Source organism: Nicotiana tabacum, chromosome 6 (assembly GCF_000715075.1).
Source record: "Nicotiana tabacum cultivar K326 chromosome 6, ASM71507v2, whole genome shotgun sequence".
NCBI classification, from domain to species: Eukaryota; Viridiplantae; Streptophyta; class Magnoliopsida; order Solanales; family Solanaceae; genus Nicotiana; species Nicotiana tabacum.
The window spans coordinates 120,339,855-120,345,761 of NC_134085.1; positions in this window are offsets into that span (position 1 = coordinate 120,339,855).

Below are 5,907 nucleotides of genomic sequence, written 5' to 3' on the forward strand. Positions count from 1 at the left end.
AACACAATAGTATCAAATAGTTTTTAATTGAATACGCGACTTAATAGTCGTACAAGACGGATCAAGTCACTATCCCCAACGGTGCACACCCCCATGCTTGTCATCTAACGTGTGCGTCACCTCAAAGTGGCACAACGATGTGAAATCCGGGGTGTCATACCCTTGGGACAATATTTACAATCATTACTTACCTCAAACCGGACAAAAATCTAGCCTGCGATGCCCTTGCCTCTCGAATCAGCCTCCAAATGCTCCAAATCTAACCAAAATCAGTATATTATCATTAATATATGCTAAAGGAACAAAACCCTAGCGAAAATAATCAAATTAACTAAAAAATCCCGAAATTGGCCAAATCCAACCCCCCGAGCCCACGTCTTGGAATCCGACAAAAACTACATCACTAGAATCCTTATCCTTCCACGAGTCCATACATACCAAAAACATCGAAATCGGACCTCAAATGGCCCCTCAAATTCCCACTCAAAGCTCTCTAAAACTCAAGCCCTAGCCTTCAATTTTAACCCTTAAATCACGCTAATTTCATGTTTAATCAGTTAGAAATCACCATAGAATCGAGTATTGAGTTCAAAAACATTACCTCCAAGTTTTACCCCTTGAATCCCTCTTCAATTCCTCTCAAAAAGCTCCAAGTCCGAACACAAATGGTGAAAAAAAGACCAAATTTTGCGAAGCCTCTATTTATACTTTCTGCCCAGCAAAACCGCACCTGCGGTACCAATATCGCATCTGCGTTCCACACCTGCGGACAAATCTCCGCTTCTACGAATTTTACATAAAATCCCTCATCCGCACCTGCGGTCAACCCACCGCACCTGCGGGCTCACAGGTGCGACTCCCCTTCCGCTTCTGCGATGCCCAAACCGCATCTGCAGTCTCTTCCCACTTCTGCAATCATCGCACCTTCGGTCCCCAATCCGCAGGTGTGGAAACAACATAAGCAGAAAAATTTCTGCAATCTCCAAACCAACTCCAAACCTTCCGTCAACCACCCAAATCCATCCCGAGGCCCTCTGGACCTCAACCAAACACGCCAACAAGTCTCACATCATCATTAAAACTTGTTCCAATCTTCGAAGCGCTTAAAACAACATCAAATCACCCTCGGATTCAAGCCTAAGGATTCCAAAACTTCTGAATTCCGCAACCGATCCAAAAACCTATCAAACCTCATCCGAATGATCTAAAATTTTGCACACACGTTACAAATAACACAATGGACCTACTCCAATTTCAGGAATCCATTCTAACCCTGATATTAAAATTTCCACCGCCAACCGGAAAACGTCAAATTTCCAATTTCGCCAATTCAAGCCTAAATCTACCACGGACCTCCAAAATACCTTCCGACCATGCTCTTAATTCCCAAATCACCTAACAAAGCTATTCGAACCATAAAAACCAAATTCCGAGAGCATTTACTCACAAGTTAACTTCCGGTTGACTTTTCCAACTAAAGCTTCCAAATAAGAGACTAAGTGTCTCATTCCTCTGCAAAACTACTTCGAACCCAAACCAACCAACAGGATACGATGAAATACAGTTGAACAACACATGAAAAAATAGAAATGGGGGATATGGAGTGGTAACTCATGAAACGACCGGCCGGGTCGTTATAGAATGCAAAGTTTTTTGAATATATTTATCTACTGTTTGATAAAATTTCTCATACACCTGGTAAAACAAATAATGAAATTACCTCTAACAAGGAACTAAGAAGGAGCAGAAGGCCTAGGAAAGAATATTTTTCTTATGGAAATGATTTTCAAACTTTTCCTGTCGAAAATGAACCATCAAATTATTTTGAAGCTATATCTTCTTCAAAAGTTAATTATTGGAAAGAGGCAATAAAATTGAAATTGATTCTATTGTAAAAAATTAAACATGGATTTTAACTAATTTACCTCCTGGTGCAAAGCCTATTGGTTGTAAATGGTTTTTCAAAAAGAAATTTAATCCTGATGGATCTTTAGATAAATATAAAACTCGGTTAGTAGCAAAAGAATTTTCTCAAAAATAAAATATAGATTATTTTGATACACTTGCACCAGAGTCTAGAATTTCTTCTATTGGAGTTTTATTGCCTAAGAGAATTGAAACATAATCAAGTTAGGGCAAAAACCATTGCCAAATGACATATATCTAGCCTAATATCAGGATGGTATTATGCACTTAGCGTGCTTGTGACCGATATTAGGTATTTTGTAATAATGAGCAATCTAGCTTGGTGTGTAACTCCTTTGTGAATTTTATTTGTGGATCAGGTGGCACGCCATCATGGGTATGTTGTTTGGATCGGGTTGCGCGCTGCAACAGTGTGATGTTGAGTACAGTTCCCTATATCTGTTTTTATGTGTTTTGTTTCCTATTTTTCTGAGGAAAACTCATATTAGTTGTGTGCCCGCATCGCATGTATGATTTACGAGCGAGGTGTCTGTTCAATTATGTTGACCGTGTTGCATGTATGATTCGCGAGCGGGGTAATTGGATTTCCTTTTCAGAGTTCTTTTCCTTTATATCATGTTCGAATTGGTAGCCTATTGGCACATTGTGATAGCATATGAGACTTTTTGATCATGTCCGGGGTGGCTTATTGCTCGAGCAGTTCGTATTGGGTGAGACGAGATCATTGGATTTAGGATCAGTGCAACCTGATTATATGAAGTATATCAAAGAGGTAAGACCATTATTTGGTTCAGAATGAAGTGATGGTTCTTGTTAGATGTATAGACCCAATGATTGGTTGGTTCAACAGTTAGTTATGAACTTCTACACATCTCTTCCGTCGTGGCAGTATTGTAAGAGTTAAAGCCAGACCTATGTATGTCATGAGGTGCAATGGGAGCATCAAATTCATGGAATTTCGACTAATAGATCAAAGAATGTTATTGTGGTCCTGTGAGTAAAGTGGTGCAAGGTGTGAATTCAGCCAAGGTATGCAGTCATGTTTTGGTGTTGTGTGTAGTTATTGATTCGGTGAGCGTATGTTGGAACAGGCCTGGCAGAGAATTCCGGATGTTAGAATTGGGCTCTAAGGCTTATTTTCTTAAGTGAAAAAGGATATGTTCTGATTTATCGAGCTAGGGTGCCCAGCTGAGTTGTGGTAGCATGGGTAGGTGCTCGAGGTGTTAAACAGTGATTTTGCACAACTCCAGCACAGTTCTTAGCACGTTCGAGGACGAACGTATGTTTAAGTGGGAGAGAATGTAACGACCCGACTGATCGTTTTGAGCTCTAGCGCGTCGTTCAGTAGTTTGAGGCCCTGAGCAGCTTTACTTCAGGTATTATGACTTGTACGCATGGTCGGAATAGAATTCCGGGGAATTCAGAGTTGATTTGGAAAGAGAATTCTCACTTCGGAAGCTTTGAATTGAAAGAATTAACTAAGATTGGATTTTTGAGTAAACAACCTAGAAATTGGGATTCAAAGGTTCCAGCAGGTTCGTATGATGATTTCGGACTTGGGCATATGTCCGGACCGGGTTTTGGAAGACCCATGAACGTTTCGGCACCTATTGTGGAAGTTAGCATTTTGGAAGAATTTCATAAGTTTGGGTTGAAGTGCATTTCAGTATTATAAATGTCCGTCTGGGATTTCGAGTACAAGAATAGTTCCGTATGGTAATTCTGGTGTTGAGAGTGCGATCAGAAGTGAATTCGGAGGTTCGTGGGTCATTTTGGGGTCACTTGGCTAAGATAGAAATTTGAAGGTTTTTGAGAAGTTTGACCAGAAGTGGACTTTTTGATATCAGGGTCGGAATCCGATTTCGGAAGTTGAAGTAGGTCCGTAATGTCAAATATGACTTGTTTGCAAAATTTGAGGTCAATCGGACGTGATTTGACGAGTTTAAACATCGGGAGAAGAAGTTGAAATCTTAAAGTTCATTAAGCTTGCATTGGAGTGTGATTCATGGTTTTAGTATTGTTTGATGTGATTTGAGGCTTCGAGCAAGTCCGTGTTATGTTTTTAGACTTGTGCGGGTGTTTGGTTTGGAGTCCCGAGGGCTCGGGTAAGATTCGGGATAGCTTCAGAGTAATTTGCTAAGAAATGGGACTGCTGGTACTGGTGTAATCGCAATTGCGATGCATTGGTCGCAAATGCGACCTCGCATTTGCGAGTTTCTGTTCGCATTTGCGAACCTGGGCGACAGGTGGGATGGCTTGCATTTAAAATATTTGGGTCGCTTTTGCGAAGCCTGAAGGGTTCGAATTTGCGGAACCCTTTTCGCATTTGCGAAGTATGCCACTTCAGTCGGGGGTCGCATTTGCGATGAAATCTTCGCATTTGCGATGAAATCTTCGCATTTGCGAAGTCACATTTGCGGTCCCCCTATCGCAAATGCGACATCAAAGGGTTGTGTCCAGCTATTAATTTCGAGACTTAGACCATTTAGCTCATTTTCTTCATCCTCTTAGGCGATTTTTGGAGCTTTTGGAAGAGGGTTTTCACCTAGCACATTGAGGTAAGTAATTTCTACATATCATAAGTTAAATACATGGATTATGGGTAGATTAACATGTGAAAATTAGGGAAAATCAAGGGTTGTAGATGAAAAACCTAGAATTATGTAAAAACAATATTTAACCACGAAATTTATTAGGAAATGGAGTAAAAATCATATATTCTTGATCCTTAGGTTATGGGTAACAACTTTCTTCAAAATTTTCGGAACCCGGGCACGTGGGCCAGGGGATGAATTTTAGGAACCTTGCATTTAGGGCTGGGAAATTGGTTTAATAATTAGAATATGAACTTTTGGGCATGTATTGACTAGTTCTTACCCTATTTGAATAGTTTTGGATCGTTCGGCTCCGAATTGGAGGCTTGACCGCGTTCTTGAATCGGAATATAAGCTTCGAAGCGAGGTGAGTCTCCTTTCTAACCTTGTAAGAGGGAATTGTTCTCATAGGTGATATAATTGGTTATGTGCTCCTATTTGTGGGGGCTACGTACGCACGAGGGTAACGAGAGTCCGTGCGTAGTTTCTATTATGTGTAAGTCCAGGCAGTCTAGGACCCAAAAGTATGCTATACTTGGAATGTTTGTAATCTTATTGGCATTTGAATTGCTTAAATCCTATCGAATTGGGAAATGAATTTCTAAAAGGATTAAACTTCATTTTCTTAAATCATTAAAAGAGAATTGGTTTTATTTGGATAAACATTCCTCGATAAATTCTTAATTGGTCGTTTGACTGTGTGTATCTATATGTGCTCGCATCGCATGTATGATTCGCGAGCGGGGTATTTGTTTATTTATGTTGGCCGCATCACATGTATGATTCGCGAACGGGGTAATGGATGCATCTTTGGTTCGCGTCGTTCGACCCTCGGCAGTGCACATTTTACATTTATGTTGGATCGGGTCGTACGACCTCGGCATGATTTGCGCGTGCTTGCATTGATTGCCTTGAGATTTATTGATATTGATATATGCTCTCCCTAACTTGAGATAATTGAAAATTTATAAATTATGAACTCGGAGACTTTTAATATAAAGAGGAACTTTTACCTGTTTGTGACTTATTTGAAATTACTGTCGTTCTTAATAAATCCATGATTGTTCACATTATTAATATATTACTAATGGACCATTAGTAAGTGTCGAAGTCGACCTCTCGTCCCTACTTCTTCGAGATTAGACGGGATACTCATTGGGTATACATTATTTTCATACTCATACTACACTTGCTGTGCATTTTTGTTGCACAGGTTCATATGTGGCTAGTGGCTTAGTGGCATAGCGGCAGGATTGACACAGAGACTTAGGCGAGCTGCATTTATCGGGACGACCCGCAGCCAGCAGAGTCCCCTTCAGAGTATTTTACTGTATTTTCATTTCTGTCCACTCTGTAATCCGGACAGTTACTGTATTTTATTTCATTC